At 43.0% G+C, this 19,623-nt stretch overlaps 1 protein-coding gene across 14 annotated transcripts in view; it reads left to right on the forward strand.

Annotated features, from left to right (window-relative positions):
• CELF4 (CUGBP Elav-like family member 4) overlaps positions 1 to 19,623 on the forward strand; it is a 701,622-nt gene that overhangs the window by 342,798 nt on the left and 339,201 nt on the right. The gene's annotated exons all lie outside the window — the stretch shown is intronic.

Raw genomic sequence — 19,623 nt, forward strand, 5'->3', positions numbered from 1 at the left:
ATAACGGTGTGTTAACCCTTTCCATCTCATCGTCCTCCTCATCCCAGCCAGCCCCCAGTCCCTGGCAGTCAAAGTGAGCTAGTGAGAAGCTTGTTTGTGGTATTTCACAAAGACTGTTAGGGGTGCCTTGACTTTTGGCTTGTCGCTGTTTTGCCACGTGGACTCAAGGCCAATTTGTAGGGGATGCCCCCAGTGCCGGGACTGAACTTGCTGGGTGCACCCAGCCAGCTCAGTTTACCTTTAGTCTTCCCTTAACCTCCTAGGATAGTAGAGAGAGCAAGATGACCATCCTTGGAAAGCAATGACTCGAGCTCCTCCAGTTGATTGGATTAGCAGGAACGATTGGATTAGCTGCTAATGAGTCGTTGTCACTCGAGCTGATGCTACATCACAGAATTACTAAACCACCATCAGCTGCCCTCTGCACACTTTCCCCGGTTTAAGCTCCATTTACTTCCTAGTTTAACCAAAATTAGTAATTTTGGGAGTGGCAGAGGGGATAAATGTGGGTGCAAAACTCAGTGTATCTTCAGAGGGGTGCAGAAGACAGCACAGAGCTGCAGGCTGAGTGAAAGCCTCAGGAAGAAAAGGTAAAGCAGCACATGCCATTGCATATTTCTGGGTATTGGACGTTAATATGTTGGGAAGGAAACCATGTAATACACAGGAACTAGCACATTTCCTGCAGTTCAGGGGTTTGGGGATTCCTTTGGATTTTTTTTATTGGATTTCTCAAAAGCTGCCTAACCTTGTCTTTCCTGTAATTCAGCTCATTCTGATGGTGATTCAATTGAAAAGGAAAAAAAAAAAATCTTTCCTCTAGCTAAAGGGGGGAATCAGCGGGTTGTATCTGTGAGTTGTCAGGAGCCACTCACATGAGCTCACGGCAACTCACACACACCCTCCTCTTTGGTACAAACACCTAAATCTGGCAATTAGCATGACAGATAAGATTAGGGTGAACTGCTGGGTAGACACAGCAGATAGCTTTTTTTTCCTGCCATAAGTTTTGCTCTTTCCACACTTCTAGAGCTTTTATTTTCACAGTTTCAATATATTTTTCACTCTGCCTGATTTTTCACTGTGCTAGTTTTTACTCTTTTACGTCCTTCCCCCACACTCTTCTCCTTTGCTCACTGCTTCTCTTAATCAGAACATGAAATCAATAGCTTTAGAGATTGATCTGAAATGTTCAAATCACGATATTTACTGCCTTTGAAATTAAGAAAAAAATATTCTCCCCATCTCCCCAGCTCGTGAGAAAGTCTGGTAGATTTTGTATCATAACAAGCCAAAAAGCTCTTTTCCCAGTGTCATTTTGAGTGAGCGTTTGTTAGGGGAAAAAAAGGTTGATTTTCTTTTATTGTGTCTGTGCTAACTCCACTCAGAACTGAAATTCATGAATCCTTTTCCTCATGGTAAAAGTTGTATATGGAAAACTCTTCAATTTGTAGGTGTTCAGATGCCAAGGGAGAGATAATAAGATAGGCAAATGCAGAGAAATTCCATCAGTTTCCACAAAAAAAAACCCTGTCCTCTCACTTCCCTTCTGAAATGAAAGATACAGCTATAGCAAAGCATCTTGCAAGGCAAACAGGTGGCCAATGTGTTGGCTGGACCAAAAAGGAGCGTAGGAAGTGTTGCAAGCCTGGTTATAATTATTTCCTTGCTCTTTCCTGCTTACCCTGTTTCCCTTACGTATGCCTTAGCTTTCCAGCCCTCTCTCTACCTGCTCAGCCTTGCACATTTATTTGGACCTAAGATGCAGAGTGTGATAACACAATCCCACTTACCAGCACGCGGCCTCTACAAATTGCAGGAACTGCTTCATGGGGTTTTGGGTGCCCAGTTTTGTCATCTTGTGGCACTAATCTCTACCACTACTTGTTAAACTAAAGGAAAAAAAAAATTCACATTTCAGTCATCTTTTTTCCTTATCGGATTCATGCACAAATTCCAGGTTTGCATGATTACCCTGCTGAGGAAGAGACCTTTGGTGCAAAGTGATAAGGGTTTGGCCCATATTGAAGAGAGCAAGGGAGGCAAGATAAGGTCAGGAAGGGGAACTGAGCATAAACACCATGGTTACTCTTTCTGAAGCACTATTTGCCCAGATTAATACAATTTGTGAAATGACAATCCCTGCGGTGGCTTTGTCCCAGCAAACGTTTGCTTTTCGGATTAAGCCTCATTTGATTTTATTTTCTATTTCCTTCTCCAAGAGCCCTGTGCCCATCTCCGAATCCTGCTGACAGACTCAGGGACTCTTTGTGCTGCTTCTTCCTCACTGAAGTGGAACAGGGAGAATTGCATTTCCTTGCTTTTCCTCCTGCTGCCCTGGAAGAGGAGAGCAGATGGAGGGGGCTGGGGACAGCCTTTTCTCATACAGATATCAGTGGTCTTTATAGTCTTTTCTAGTTTGTGAGAATTTGAAGCAAAGACCCTTACACTTATAGATTCTCTTTTTTTCATTCATGTGTGCATACACGAATATACTACATATATATGTATTTAAATGAAACACCTCTGTGAAAGATAACTATATAAATATAAACACATTTTAATCTCAGTCTGACAAAGTGACGCATGGGAATTTGCTCTTATAAAGCAGCGGCCCAAATTAATTATTTGAAACTCTAAAAATATTCCCTTCTCACCAGTCACTGTTCTTTTAAGATCTGACTTTCTTTCCTTTTCCCTTCCCTATACCAATTTCTAGCCTGGACACACACATTCTTGTGAAATAAATTTATCCCTCCCAACCATCCCCAGATCTTTCCTTGTGCTTCATCTTTTGGGTGTCGCAAGTGTGACATACCATTTAAGATCAGTCCTTATCCCCTTATTCCTATCTTATTCCCCTGACTAGCTAGATTCATCTTAGTTCTATCAGGCTACCTTGCTTTCAGACTGGAAGACACACAACAGTTACTAGAGAATCACAGAAGATGATGGGGAAAGAAAAAGGGGGAGTGCCACCCTAGTGAGGGTGTGCTGCGAATCAGAGGGTAGTAGGTACATAATAAAACTTCTAATCCTTCCCCAAGGAGATCTTTTTCCTCTAGGAAGGACTTCAGGAACACTCATTCCTCTTGCCTTGGCTTTACCCACGCCCTGGAGGCTGATGCCACTTCCCTGCTGCCAGCCCTGCTTTGCAGAGGTGTCTCAGGGAGGGCATCATGCTGCTGTGCCAGCAAGGCCCCAAACCTCTGCCCCAGCAAGGCTGCTGGAAGATGGCATCCAGGGCACAGGGCTTGAAGGCAGGGAGAGAGGAGAGAGCCGGGCGGCAATTTCTGCCCCATTAACTCCCTTCTCCCTGCAGTGAGGATTTACGTAAGAGGGGATGGCGTGTGCCCGAATAGGATGGGCAGGACATCTGGACTCCTCTGCCTCTGGAGCGGTATTGTTTTGAACAATGTAACCAGGTAAATGCCTTGATAGACTAGACCAAATCGCCAAGATAGCATTACTAATTTGATTATGTCACTGTGACATTATTAACCCACTCAACCATCCTTTAGATGCTTCGCTGCATCCTGAACTTGCGCTGCTTTTCCTTCCCAGTGACGGGCTAAGGGTTCTTTTTCCCTAATCTATTGTTCTACACGACTACTACTTTACACAATAATTTCTCATAATACTCAGCTTTCCTCAGAGCTAGCAAGCTCTCTATTTTTTTCTTTTATATTTCTGTTTGTCTGCCTCTTTCTGTCTTTCTCTACCTGTCTAATCATACTGTCTTCTATAACAATTGCATAAAACATTTCTTTCTTATTTTGTAACCATATACATAGGCTATGTTCTTGAAGAATAGCCCAGCCTCTCTTGCACTCTTCTTTAAAGAAATAAATCTCTGAATGTATTTTGCATGAAATCAGCATTGGATAAAAGGCAAATACATTAAGTTTCCCACTCAAAAGTGTGCTGTCTAATCTCTGAGCTGTGGAGATATACCCTTGTCTCTCCCCTTTCTTCTGCTCTACATATTCTTTCTGTCTTTTCTCACCAATTTCACAGTATTAGGAGGCAGAGGGTACAATTCTCTCTCCTTTCTCACAGTGTAGCAGATAGCCTGGTGGAAAGGAACTTTTCTCAAGAGCAGAGCTTGAGTCCCTTTCGAGCCAAAAAGAGACTCAGCAGAAATCTCCCATACACGGGTGATCATCTCATCCTTGTACTGTCTATGCTCTTTCAGCATGAAGCAGATGATACCCTACAAGGAAGGTCTCCCCATGTTGTGTGTAGCAAAGGGATGGCCACTAAAGAGAACGCTCTCAGGCAGCCTCAGTAATTTTTTGTGCCTACGTCTGCACTCTCCTTGGGTGTAAGCTGTTCTGTGCTCTGGTGCAGTTTTTGAAAGCCATAGTGTACACACAGAAGTAAGCGTCACTTGAGATAGTGAGACTCAAATGCATTTTTAAGTCTGTGCTAAATCAGGACCTCAGAGTGTTCCTGGGAGGGGATTTCTTCTCTAAGGCGTTGTGCGGAGCTGTCTCTTCATATCATATGAATAACCAGGATATTGGGTTCTAAGTGCTAGAGATGCCTTCCTCTTCTACTTGTGCCGTGGAATCATTTTACTGGGATCTCGGTTCCCCAGACATCTCCCTTTTGCTCTGTTTTTCTACACCACATCTATGTTTTGCAGCAGCAGTAGCAATATGTAGCAACAGCAGTAGCAGCACAGGGACTGAGGTTCCACATAAGGACCTAGATCCTCCCTCATTTGTGGTGAGTGGGTCACAAAGAAAACAATTCACTCCATTTGCAGTACTTCCCTATGGCTCTTTGCATTGTAGTTCATTTTTCTAGTGCCCTGCAGTCTATTTTGCGTGTGTTTAAGTACAGGTTTTCTCTTGTCCATCCTGAGTTGACTCTCTGGTGACCTACTGCCCTTGTGCCCATGGGGACATGGACACACTCCCATCTGCTCAGTCTCGGACACTAATTGTCATGACCCATTTCATAAACCAATCTCTTGGAAGCTGGTGCCACTCCACTGCATCTGGTTGGGATTACGCAGGAGGTTTGAGGCAGGTTGAGGGGAGGGGGAGAGAGCAGGGCATGCTTGCACGTGTGGTTGGTGGGCAGATCATGCTCCTCCTCTCTACGGACTTAGGATGATTTCACCCCACACTGCCTATAACTTTTCTGTACAGTCAAAACTCAAGCTCAAGCTGTCATTGAAAGGTGCAGAAGCTGGGTCCTCTATGGGGACACATGCTATATCCCCTCCATGGCATTATCTCCTCTGGGCAATATCAGCTCACTGAATTGATAGAAATTACAAGAGCAGTAGTGGGGTAAAAAAGAAAGTAAATAAAAAGAGGGAATAACTTTTTACAGGGCTAACAGGTTGAACCATCTCTGTGTCTTACAGGCACCAAAACTGGTTTAGGTGAGGGTGGCAGGACCCCACAGTGTCAGGCTGGTGGAGGACGGGGACTGGCCTTGTCCAGTGGTGGCAGGGAGCTGTTACACAGGTATCACTCCACTGCACAGCTGTATTCTAAAACAGAAGGGTTCAGGCATGAAAAGGAAAGCAAAGGAACAACACTGTGGCATGGACTACAGTGAAAAATAACACCTCAGTACACAGAGAGCTTTGCCCCTGTGCTGTTTTTTGCTTTTAAGCTTTTGGGAGCTTTATGTTTGAGGAAATGCAGCACCAAAATGAGCCCTGACTGGAACACAATGCAAATATGAAACAATGATGACTAATATTAAAATTAAGCTGGACAAAGCACTGAGAGAGTAATCCATGAGGGAATAATCTTGCATCAATTCCTTGGAGCCCCAATGCGGCAACTTATTAGCTCTTTTATAGCTGGGGAAAAAAAAAAAGAAAAGGAAAAAATCTAAGATTCCCTTAGCCAATTTGACTATGAAGTAATTTAATAATAGTAACAATTATAAACGTAGTGGTAGGAGCAATAAAAATAACAATACTAAGGTAACTTCTAAGAAAAAAAGGGAAATAGTTTCTTTACACGCTCCTTCAAACACCACTGTATGTAAAACAGCAACATTTGTACCATTGCATCTCTTTGTTCACCAGCAGCCACCAAGTACCTACCCTCACTGACCATAAGAAAAAGAAAGGAGACACTGGAGATGTCTGTCGATCCCAGCTTTTATTTTGAATAGCTGATTTCTCAAGCATGTGCATTCTGAGCTCTGTCTCATTTGCAGAATGCTCTGAGGGATCAGCCCTAATGCATTCAGTGACCTGGCCCATAACAATGCACGGTGGGGAATAAAGGAGACTTTATATTATTTACAAAAACAAGTGAATCCATGTCAGGTATTGGTGAGCAGCCCAGCTGTTTCTGCCGGTGCCGCACTCTCTGCTGAGCTGCAAGGAAAGTCAGCAATGGGGTTGGATTTTTTTTCATCCTTATTTCTCCCCCTCAGTGCTGACGAGTGCTGCAGGATGGGGCTGAATGTTACCAATTCCCCCTCCCCACACTCACTGCTGCAGTGGGCTGTGACTGCCCAAAACCAGCTGTATGTGCCCTCCACCATGTCCATGCATGCATAAATCACACGCTCCACAGAAACATGAGACATGGGAGTGCTGATGCACACACGCTTCCTGCCGCACCACAGAGCCAAGCTAGCACCGCTGTGTCCAGGATGGCCATGCAGGCACAGTTTGCCTGAATGATTAACACCCCACCAAGGCACAGACACACTTTGCTTCATGCCATCAGGCCCTCAAGCCATGAGAGATGCCCACATGCTTACAGTGGACTGTGATAGCTACACAGCTTGCCACAGCACAACAAAAATAGTACACACTGCACCTACGACCATTTCCCAAGATCACTTTCCCCTGGAATTGTTTGCTGTTTCACAGTAGAGCCAAACCTCTGCACCCTGCACACGTGTGCCTCAGCCACATAACCTCTAGGTGTTCATGTAACCCGTGTGTGTGCACGCTGCTCACACAGCACACACACATGTGCACACCCTGCACACTGCTTTGCTTCCCTTCTCCTTTGGTCCATCAGGCCCACAACATGTCTTCACATACTTGCAGCTGCAGCACACGTGGAGTTCAAACAGGTGTATCACACCCACAACCTCAGCGGAGAACAGGTTCATGTGCTGCACACACCCCAAAAAGAGCAGCACAAATGTGAGCACATACACCTGTGAATAAGGGAGAAAGGGGGGGGGGGGAGAAGCAGTGCACTAAGGGGAAAATAACACTAGCACAGGCTAGATGAAGAGGCATGTGCTCTCCTCTGCTTCCTGAAGGGCTTTCATTTGAAATCTTGGAAATGTTAATAAGAGTTAACCAGGTGAGACCGTCAACAGAAGGGACAGTGGCTGTGTTGGAGGCTGCTCGAAACACCTGTCCCCTCTTACAACAAGCACTGCTCCCTGCTCCTTATTCTTCTCCACGGGCAAGGGAGAAAGCAGATTCCAGTACAGATTTCTCGTTTAATTGCTCTATAATGCCATCTTGTGGCTTCTTCACTCATAAAGCTGTTTTTTTGTTATATTTTCCCCAAATGAGGTGATTACCCTGTAAAGACGAGAATGGAGAGGGAAAGAAAGAAAGAGAAAAGTAAAGGGAGCAACTTAGGGGCATTTACCCATGTGTCAGGGGCATGGATGGCTGTGGGTGGTACTATAATGTAAATTGTGATGGAACCCAGTTGAGGTTCTGAAAGCACCTGCATCCAGCACACCTAAGCAGATTTCTTCAAAATAGTTTTCACATCACTTGGAGCACCAGGTGGTATGTTAAAAATATTATATTATTATTATTGTTATTGTTATTGTTATTATTATTTAGCAGAAGGTCAAGCTCAGATAATTCAGGTCTTTTGTGGCATGGGGGTGTAGAGGGATCCCATTTCCTAAGAAAAAGTGGTGTTTGATTTATTTCATTTGTGGCAGGACTGATGCTAGTGTGGGGCTTTCAAAACAGGTAGAGTCAGAGAGGAACAATGCCCAGAGGATGCTGGTCACTGTTGTGAAAGATGACTTGTAAAGGAATCTAGGAGATCTGAATGCTGGACAAGTCAGGCAACTCACATAGATTTCTTTGTTAATGCTAGATACACAGCAAAGTGAGGTAAAAATATGAGTAAGGAAATGAACACGGCAAGAAATGACATCACTCAGTCATTGGTGTCAGAATCTGCTCCTCTGAGTGATGAAGCCAAACTCTGAACAGAATCTTTTGACTATAGGTGCAAGTCTAGGGAGATTTGTGGCAGAGGTCCCCTACGTGTGACTGTGGTGTTTTGTGAATTGAGGTAAAGATACCCCAGGAATACCATTCTTAAGCTGTTTCAAAAATTCACCCTTCATTTCCAAACTAAAAACAAGAACTGAAGTCTGCTGTCTGTTGTCAAATTCAACACAAGGATACCAAAAGCAGAATACACTGACCAGAGCTGAGATGCTTCCTCACCCTAAGAAAACCCCACTGGTGCCATAAGTGTGCTTTAATTCTGATAACTCCTAGCAAAAACAGGAAGGTAGGACTCCATCCTGGGTGGAAGAAGGTACTGATACCTTTGAGACCATGTGTGCTGGCTCCCTTTGTGGCTCAGTTTAACTGGTACCTGTGCTGGGATGCACTGCTAGGATCCACCACTGTCTGCACCATGGATCCAAACTGTGCCAGGTGGGCTTCTGTAAAATCAATCACTGTGGGTTTGCTAAAAAGAGGTACTCAGAACACAAAACCTTCTCCATCTTTCCTATCCATCACCTACCCCTGTTTCCCATTAGTTTTGACAAGTGAAGCCTCTCATAAGCAATGGGGTTTTTTATGAGATTTGAGACGGCAGTGGTAGCAGAAATCACCATGTGGAAAGTTGGCTTTATTCAAGGGGAAAGGAGTCTTGAAAGGTGATATTTGAGACAAATTAGAGGAAAAGAGTATAAAGAGAATCCTCACTCCTGAATAAGTGTCTGCTTCTTCCTTATTTAAACAAACCCCTTGATTCACCTCTGTTCATTACAGGAATAGTGGATAAAAATAGATTAATTAAAGAGAGAAGAGAAACACTGTCATCTTTAGGTCTTAAATTCAAATTAACAGGGAAGATGCAGTTCTTCATTATCCCAACATAAACCAAGGAGTACTGCAAAAGGAATTTCAAAGGAAAGTATCTGTATTTTTATGGCAGTAGTTGTAAACAGTTTCCATCAAGAAAGTGTTTTATTAACAGATTGTTGCAAGAATTGTCCTATTTGACCTGCAGTGGACTCCTTGCATCATCTCATTCGGTCACATCCTTTTGTGTCAGATAACCTTCATGCAAGTGTTCTATTGCATCTAAAAACTCTTAGGGATTTGTTGCTGAATATTTTTTGTTACTCTTTTTTTTTGTTTTATTTCATCTCACCTAACTTTAACCACCTACAGTGTAAATGTTTCTGTCTCAGTTACCTTGGGCTCTTACAGCAAAGGGAAAAAAATAGGTGTTTCTGGACTGTGATTCATCTGGTCTATTTTGGATGCCTCATTAGGGTGAGATGATTCATAAGCGATGCTTAATTCTCTCGATCGAATTGAAGGGGCCTGGCTCTGTTATAGGCATCTGCATTTGTTCAGGTCACTCCCATTCTTTGTTCTGTTTTGGAAGGCTTTTCCACATCTCCATCTCTTCTTCATTTCTAGACTAAATTTATTCACAGTCAGTCCATGCCTGTTAGTTCAAACAGAGACACTCTCCCTCAATTTGGGCAGCCAAGGAGCTCCATTGTGCTGACAGCCTTTGTCAGCTTTGGGGCAGGTCAAGAGAGAAATGTTATCAAGTGCTTGGGAGAGGCAATGGCCAAGGATGGGTGTATTTCCCTGTGTGCTGCATGTCCATATAACCTCATGGAATCTTTATTGCCCAGATTAGGTCCTTTGCTAAAAAAAAAAACAAAAACAAAAAAACCCACCAAAACCATGAGGTGGGGGACATCATCTGCTGTGTCTAAATGGGGAAAAAGTATGATGAAATGAAGCATTAACCTCAGAACGTAAGTTTTTTTAAGAGGTTTTTTTTTTTCTTCTTGGGTACAAATCTGGCTTCTCCTAGCAAACTACCTGTGAATTACCTATGAACCAGCCAAAAAGCCTACTTACCGCCTGTACCTAACCACATGAGCAGGGAATTTGGCACTTCTCCAGTGAGAACAAACACTGAGGACAAAATCATTTATAGGGTAGCTCTAGTCAGAGCTGTCTTGGTCTCTTGTTTGCAACTGAGAGATTATACGGTGTTGAAACCAAACATAGGCTGGGAAGTAATAGGCCTTGTTATCAGCAGCAGCAGAAGAAAGGGTTTTGTTGTTGTTGGTTTGGGAGGTTTTTTAAGTGTTTTTCTCATGTAGATCTTACTATGGGATTTATTGGGAACCTGCTCAATCCTTCAAATTAAACGCAAGATAAACCAAACCACTGTTCAAATGGAATAAAATAAAATACAACCCATGAAATAGTCCGAATATGGTTTAGTATTTCTTTTCATTCCAAATCAGACCCAGTATCACAGCCCAGCAGACTGAAGCTGTCTGGTGCAGCCACAGTAACTGTAAATGCTCCATTGCACTGGGTTATAAATGCTCCTTTACAAGGTGGAAGATGGGGCAGTTCTTTATGCTTTATCTAATCCTTCTCCCAGTGGTGTGCCTGCCAGCAGCAATGCTGGTTGTTAGTAAATGTGAGAGTGACTTAGTCCTCTCAGGTACATTGTCCATGGGGTCCTGGCAACGGCAATCAAACTCCTGCCTTTGCAACTGCAAACTTATCAGGCAGTAAAAAAAATGCTACATTAATTTCTCGTCATTTTTTGGAGTCAGAGGAGTGAGAGCTGTGCAGAAGCTGTTCTTGAGACATGAAGTTTCTGGACACTTCGCTCCACACTCTTCTTGCCTGCCTTAAGGTGGTTGTTCCTGGCACCTGCAGGTGTATATTTTCATGCCCTAAACCCTACATGATGCTTGCCTTTATGGCTACTACAACATCAGCTGCCACTGTCCACCTTGCTGACCTCCCATGTCATCTATCCTTTCACTGAAAGGAGTCCTGCATTGTAAACTGTGCCTAACTGCACTGATATTCCAGATTTCAGTTGTGGTCCCCCCTTTCCTGCAATGATCATAGTGAAAAGGGAGGCAATCCATGGGTGAAACAACATGTGTAAAGCCTTTGCTGAATTTTTCCACTGTGGGATAGAAAAGGAGAGAGGAAAATGCACTTAGGTCCTGCCCTGTGTGTTGGCATCCTGCTGCATTATCAGGGAGTTTTGGACTTGGTATTAGGAGTATAGACTTAGAGTGGAGGCCTAATTTGGTTAGTCAGCACTACCTTAGTTAGCAGTTAGGCTTGTGGAGTGAGAGAGGACAGCACATATTCCATGTGGGTCTGGCTGCAGCAGCATGCTACTGGGTACATTTTAGTTGTAGGTGCTGGTAGGATCACCAGTTAGTCTGATTAAATCAAACTGATCCCAATTTGATTCACCCAGGTGAGCAAGTAAAAGGGTTTAGCTCAATAATAAGGACATACCATCTGGCATCCTTAGCCCAGGACTCACTGTCTTTGCCAACCCAAACTTGCAGCAGGGACGTGGTAGGGCTGCTGGCTTTCCCAGATGACTCATGTCCTCAGAGAAAGCACCTCTTTAGGGGCTGATATGAATAATAAAGACATGGACCCTGCAAAGGCAGCATCCTGAGGGTGTTTTTCTTTTTTTGAGAGTCCTCTGGAAGTGCAGGATGTTCCCTTCATACCCTGAAGAGCACTGACTGCTTCACTCCCTCCTTCTTCCCTCTTAAATTTGTTCTCCTCCCCACTTATTGCATTTAGCATCCCGTGAAGTAGCACTTCAGCACTGCCAATGAAATAAACTGCCTGCCACCTGCCTACCTATCTGCAGGTCCATTTTTTCCCTTCTCCTGGCTGTAAATATGTTGGTCAGAATCAGAGCTGGCCCCTACCATCTGCATCAGATTGTATTTCAGCATCGCCCAGGCTTGTTGCAGTGAGGGCTTCTGACTTAGGGCTGAGAAGAACAATAACTCTGAGCTCCAGAGAAAGAAGCATGAATCAGGATATTAGTTATTTCTCTGCTTTTCTGGAAACTGGGGTGTGAAGAAAGATGCCTGCTTTCTTTCAGATTAATCCCACCATCACAGTGTAAACTAAGGAGGTGAAATTTTAAAGCTCAAGATAACCAAGGATCTGAAACTGTTGCTTGTCTGAGTGTGCAAATGGTGATAGGTGTTAAGCAGTTTCCTCAGAAAGTGTCATCTGGCAGGGCAAACCACAAGAAAAAACAGAGTAGGGATCAAGGTGTGCTTTTTTCCAGTGGAGCTTCTCTGTGTGCAGGTGATTTTCCAAACCAGGAGTCCTCAGAACTTCTGCACTGCTCTAAGTCAGTATGATTTCCAAGGGCTGCCTGCCACTGAAGCAGACATCTCTGCCTGTGCTTCTCCATGGGGGACTTCACTCATTCAGTAGAGCAGCAAACAAAAAACACTCAGGCAGGTATGGTCTGGTTAACGTGAGGAGCAGAGCAGAGGGGCATGTGGGTGCTTACAAGCCACACAGGGAGCACAAGATTTATTGAGCCATGCTCCCAGTCAGGGATGGAGCACTAGTGAGGGACACAGGATACAGAGTTAAACAGCATTATCCTTGTATGATGCCACAGTGACATGGTGAACTGCTTTCCTTTACAGTGGCTGAAGAACAAGTAAGTAACTGCTCTCCTGAAGGTCACTATGCCCGGGATCTATACTCTCCTGAGCATGGGACACTGTCCTTCAGGCCTGATTACACAGACTGAATTCCTCCTAGACAAAAGTGGGAACATGGCCTGTTTTGTATCAGCCTAAAATATGAGAATCACTTTAGACCAGTAAGATACCACCGGAGACTGAGACCATAGTGCAGATACCAGTATTGGGTCAGGTTAGTTCAGTTTCCCCCTACTCCATCGTGGGCACAGCTGAGATTTTGCAGGAATATTATATTTCTGAGATGAGATGAGATGAGATGACAGGGAGTGGCCTTGTAAGAAGGCAGGGGTGAAATCTGAAGCACACAGCTGTGGGTCTGCATGCTTGCAGTCCTTAGTGCTTGTACAAGGCATCTGTGCTTGTCTGTGGGGCCAGCTTTGCTCCTAAAGATGCACAGCTAGCAGCAGGCTGGCTAGTACTTTGCTGTGGGCATTATCTCATTCTTCTCCTTATTTCCTATTTCCCTCATTGTTCCATTTCTTCTTTCCCTTATTATTGTCTTCTTGCTTTCTCCTTTTTCCCCCCTTTCTTTCTCTTCTTTTTCTCCTCCTTCTGGTTGATTCTCCCTCTCCATTCCTTCATTCTCTTTTTTCCTCTCTTCTCTCATTTATTTGTTTAGAGCAAATTTTCAAATCTATAAACCCATTACAGCAAAGAGACTGTGTTGAGGCAGCCTCTGAGCCTGCAGATGTGGTGGGTCCTGGATTCCAATAACAACTTATTTGGAAAAAAGCATTATCTATAATGTGGAAATGGTTTGGCTTGAGGCTAAAATTTATCATCATTACCCTAATATCATCTCAAGCCTCAGCTCTGGCAGCAGCTAAAGAAAACACCAAGGCTTAATTCAGTCAGTGCAAGGAAAGAAAGACAGAGGATGGAAAATATGATTTATGATGGAAATCAATGCAATCATAATACTTTATGCTTGTAAAATTGGGCTGTTCCAACAGTGCTCACAGATTGTATAGGCAGCTCTCCACCAAAAAAATCATGGCAACATAGAACGCAGTCTTATGATGGTGCAGCTGGCATAAAGGGATAATATTGAGGGTTTGGGGTATGAATAGGAACAGGTTTTGTTTTGCTGGAGTTTTGTTTTCCTTCCTTCCTTCTCCAAGAATCTGGCAACATCACTCGGCTGAGGTCTATCTCTGCAGGACAATAGAAAGATGCTGTCCTGCAGCTCCCAGAGGGTGCAGGAAGGGGGAAAGGGAAGGATGACAATCTGGAATATGAAAGGAACGCTGACTAGTTCTCCAAGTAAATGGCAAGATCCTGGCAGGAGCGGTATCCCCAGTGTAAAAGTGAAAGCAACAACGTGACTCATTCCTCTGCAGTGCGGAGTACCTCTCAGAGACCAGCTGAAGTATATTTACAAAAATTTGAATCAGGCTGTTCACCTCAGCTAAAGACAGGCAAAAGTGATGAGGCTTGGGAGGTTTGTTTCTGATGCAGAAAACCAAAAAGCATCTGAACTTTCAAATTTGACCAAATCACGACTCCTTTCAACCCATAAGTAAAATAAAAGTTGCAGAGATCATGGTCAAACTGCTGATGTAAAGTTGAGTTAGCTCTTCTGTAGTGTAAAGAACATGACTTGTCAAAATGTTATATGCAATTTCTCTGAACAATGCTTGAAGGACATTTTGCAGTTTGGTTATATGGTTGGGAATATACCCCTGCAGCATTGCCTGTCCCTGGAGAAGCAGGACAGCTTAGCATCCCCAGCAGCCAGGATGAGAAAATACAGTTATTCTTAGGGAATGCAAAGAAAAATATTTATTTATTTATATAATTTCATCAAAGGTGAAATACTTGATATCTAGGATTTGTAATTCAATGTAAACTCTGTCCAAATGATGGTCAAAAGACAGCAATTGCAATATTCTTTTTTAATGGAAAATATCTTTCCAAACAGACTTGTCTTTAGTAAAATGCTTTTGAAATTCTTTTGATATTTCCTGATATCTGGAGAAAAGTGTGTGTTTAAAAGTTGGAAAAAAATTTTTTCAGGATTTCACCTTAAAAATAACCAGAATTTCCAGATATCAATTTGTGAATTTGTGATTCCTCCCTCTTCTCTTCCCTCTCCTCAGGCACAGTAGACACATACAGTGATTTAGATCTATAGCTCGTGCAGATTATCAACTTGTAACACAACATATTTTGACCCTGGTGCTGGTCTGGAGAATCACATCTCACAGTGCCAATGTCCCTCAAGAACTCTGCAGATACATAATGCCAGATCCTTCCTCTCAGCCCAGCTGCCCTGATTCCCAAAGAAAATGTTGTGGAGGGCTGACACAGTGGAATACATTGTCATATGGAGTTCTGAGCACCACACATACACAGAAAGAGGGGATGTGCTGGAGCACACCCCTCACTAGACACCAGACAATCCAAACAGGGTCAGGACTCATGGTACAAACCATTACAAAGACAGGCTTTGTTGTCTTGAGAGCTCACAGGGAGTTTTTTCTGTAAATGCTGTGGCCGGAAAAGGCAGTCTCCCTGTCCCTTTCCAGGTCTAAGTAACTCCACAAGAGTTACACAGTGCCCACCAACACTGAAGATACCTAGAACCAGCTGAGAGGAAACATTGCTTAGGGTGATTCCATACCTGAACTTTCATCAGGCAAGCTGAGGGGAACCTGCTGGCACAGATGGCTCCCAAAACACTCAGCTGCAGACAGATTTGCATTTCCAGGAGGACCATCACAACGAACAGACCATCACTGTACCATAGTAATACAGTGCACCTTCCACTCCCAAGACCAGAACTAGGGTTACCAAGGACTTTGTCTTGGTATCACATCTGTGATTTTAAATGTTTAAAGCTTCCAAACACTGTTCTTTTTGCAGGAATGGATAAAGAAATAAAAGGACAAGGGAGCCTTTACTCTATTCTTCATCAAATCCCACTGGTATCTACAAGGACATTGATAGATGAGCCTCTGTGATGCCAGAGAATTTCTGTACCTCTCTGAGCTCAGTTTTTCAAATGAAACCAAGAGAAGGCTGGTTTATAGCAGAGGTTGTGTTTTACTCTTTTGGATACTCTGTTATATACCATCAGAATCTGGCTGTCATTATTGTTACCTCCCAACCCAAAGCTCACTAGCTAGTCCTCTTTCTTGTCCTCTCCCCTGCATCCACAGCTTTCCACGACTACCCCATGCATCCACACACAGAGCACACACACCTGTTTCCCAGAGATCTCTTTGTGAAGCAGGTTGTTGTCTGATGGCCTAATTTCCCCCATGGATTAACAAATGACTCTACCGCCTTCTGTAATTCTATCACATTGTCCCCACACTCTTTCTTGCTTCTGGAAAAGTTTGACAGCGGTAGCAAGGGACTGGAGAGCAAAAGGTCCACTGAATGAAACCGAATTAAAAGTCTTGGACACCTGCAGTGTCAGTGTTGGACAGCCATCTGTCCCTCATTTGAAAGCACCATTACTGTCTGCCATACCTAATGTTGCTTGTCCCAGACAAATGTTAAGATTCTGCATGAACTAAGTTGATGTACTGGACCTTGCTTTGCAAAACTATCCTTTATTTTAAAGACAGGAGGAAAGGTATTTCACTGCTTTGTCTTCTGGTACATTACTGAGATCAGAAGAGTCACACTAACTCCTTCTTATTTAACTCACACCTCTTTCTATCTGCACACTGCCTAAAGTACAAAAACACTAGACCAAGTATGACCGTATTCCCTCTTCATATATACATGTCCTCTCCACAAATATGTATATATATATACACATATGTATATGAAATTATTTAAAATATGCTAGACTGATGCATATGCATACCCTCACACATGCACACACATCCTTCACACACATAAGTGATGAAACTTTTCAAGAGACCAATGTGCTGGGAGCAAAAAGGAGCAAGAAAAAGCTTTTTTGATGCTAAATTCTGGAGCGTACTATCCATCCAAGAAAAGAAGAAATAGGTCTTTAAGGACCTGATAGAACTGAACATTCATCCGCTAACAATGAAATATTAGTTTAGCAAGAGAAAAGCTTCACAGGCTCGTAAAGGAAGCACAAAGTGATACAATTTATGTTCTTAGCTTCTTTATTTAAGGAAAAACTGATTATCCATCTCTTCCCAAAATTATTTTTCTGTATGTTAGTTGAATTGGCAGAAGAACAACAGGTTTTTTTGTAGGAGGGACAGAAAACTAGATTCTCTGTGACGGTGTGCCTGAGAACTGTCTTTTGCTACTGAAACTGATAATGTTTCCCTGTCTGTGATGATATTGAAACCAAGAGATCTCAAAAGCTAAGAGAAATGGTAGTCAACAATTCATCTACAAACACTGTAGGGCCTTTGCTATAAATTGGAAAATGCATGTTGCAAAGCAAAATTTACTACCATTGGGTTTTTTCTTCAGAGGACTTCCCATATTTCTAAAAACTCATCCAGACACAAATCAGAATCAGAGTAGGAATAAAGAGGGAAAGTTTCATAGTCTTTGCCATGTAAAAAGTCAAACTGTGTAGATCCAGTCAATTTGACAAGTCAGTGATGTTGAGTCAAACCATATCCTTCGTAAATAAATGCCCACATCCTATAACCATCACCATATTCAGCATTCAGCAGTGATTCTTGTTTACTTCTAATCACAGTGGTTAAGACTGAATGTTCAGAGCAGCTGTTACATCTTCACATCCTGGGAGATAAACGTTCAGTCATAACAGAAAGGGGAGGAACATGAAGGTCTCTGGTCAGTAGAGAACCACAGATTCTGTGAGTTTAACATGTTTCTTTGCTGAAGTCATGAATATAGAACTGATTTGAGGGGGTAGTATTTTATTTTCTATCACTTCAGTTTTTAAAATCATTTTGCAGCAGCTCAGGAATCAGGTGATCAGTAAAAACAGGGGTAAGGTGCTTCTTGCACCAGGTCCTCACAGAGATCTCTTGGGGAAGAAGCAACAGCATCAACATGGCTGAGCAAAGAGGGGCGTGTCAATGTTTGGAGAAGATTTTTTCGGGAGGGGGTGCTTGTTTTTTTGTTGGTATAGGCAGGAAGCTTAAGATGTTATCTGCAGGCTACAATGTGTGCCATTTTAAACACACTGCTCTTAATAAATACCGACAGCAAATCAGGACAAGAACAGACGCAAGTTGTTTCAGGCGACTTCTGTCAAGTGAACAGTAATGCGCCAGGATTAGTGGCAATCCTCTCCATATTGAAGAGAGCAAGTCGCCTGCAGATGAAGTGCTCCAGGCATTGCAGTGGGTTTATCAAGGGGTCCTTGATATTCTGGAGCAGATGTACAGGCTGCAGCATTATCAGTAGCTTTTCAATTCAGCCATCTCGTGCTGAAAACTGGGTGCCAGTAGTGGTGGCACTTGTTTTTAATTCCAGAAGCATCCTAAAGGACCCACATCCCAGTGGTTCCCAGACTGCTGCCTTCACTCCTGTGATGTTGCTAATGCAACTAGACTTGCTCTTAATAACTGAAATGTTAAAAGCACAATATCGGCAGGGCAATAGTTTGAGCCAGTGAACCATTAACTTCCATTCTATCGTGTGCAATCAAAGTCAAAGTTCAGTGGGGCTCAAAAAGGCAACAGCAACTATCCCCAGTGTCAACATCCTCCCTTATAGCATGTGTCCCTTGAAAATGCCAGCTCTGAGGACAACCTTTTCTGGTATAATTTTATTAAATGAGTGCTAATATCTTGAGGCACATTATTCTTCTCTCCATTCCAAGAAAGGGAAAAGGTGTATGGATTAGCTCTTTATGTATAAAGACACCTCTTGCATACTCCTGAATAAAGATCTCTTTGGACAGACAGTGCTGAAGACCTATTCTTCCTTTACCTTTCATCAGCTTTATGCCACGCTACTGGCTTAAGACTGCCTAAAAATTAGGACTAACCAATTTTATTGAGTTACCATGAAGGAACCCTCATAACAGAGCCAGCTGTGGCTTTTTCTAATAACACCATCAAGGCTGGTTTCCAGAAGAATCTTATCTGATCACTGGCATCTGGTTTGAATTGCTTTGTACATTAGCACTGAGAGCTGACTCAGTCTCTGGGCACCTCAAAGGTTACTTTCAGGCACAGGTTAGTTTGCTTGCTAGATCCTTGTCCACAGTAGAACATATAAATTTGTATTCCAATTCAATTTAAAGGAAATATCCTAAGAAAAATCTGTCCCTGTAAGACCTATAGGCTGGAAAATAATGAAAAGTCAGGAAATTAAGGTAAAAGCAGCATCTCACTTTCCATGGAACCCATTTCTTAAAAAAACTGTCACTGCTTCTTCTGGGATTTAGATGTGCAGCCCTTCGTGTTAAGAGTTTTAAAAGAGGCAATTAACAAAATGCATATTATGGTCTCTTTGAAGCAGCATGGTGGGTCTTGCTCTAATAACTTTGTCTGTGGAAATCCTGTCTTGCCCCACGTCCATCTTGAGCTCAGGAAACATAAGTAAAAGAAAGGCAGTCTGGAATTCCTCCCTAAATGAACTTCTAGCACAGCAAAAGGGTTTATATGAACTTGGAAGGTTTTCTCCTGCTTATTTCTTCCCTTTTTTTTTACCCCCCCTTTTTTTTGCCTCATTAGCCTTCCAGCAAAAATGCTGCATTACACATGATTCTGAAATGGTCTGTATTCTCCATGCAGTTTTTATGCAGTATATAAAATAGCTTAATCAAACACATACCAAAGGAGGCATACACATGCACAGGGTGAGAGACAGCAGGCACACCTGAGACTGAAGTGCATCCTGTTCATAAAGGGAGATATAGTGCTGATGGCATTTCACACTGAGGTATCCAGGGACCATCACATGGCTTGATGAGACCAAGGAAGCTCAATAGAC

The sequence above is a fragment of the Manacus vitellinus genome, unplaced genomic scaffold (assembly GCF_001715985.3).
Source record: "Manacus vitellinus isolate BGI_N305 unplaced genomic scaffold, ASM171598v3 scaffold_42_pilon, whole genome shotgun sequence".
In the NCBI taxonomy this organism is placed as follows: domain Eukaryota; kingdom Metazoa; phylum Chordata; class Aves; order Passeriformes; family Pipridae; genus Manacus; species Manacus vitellinus.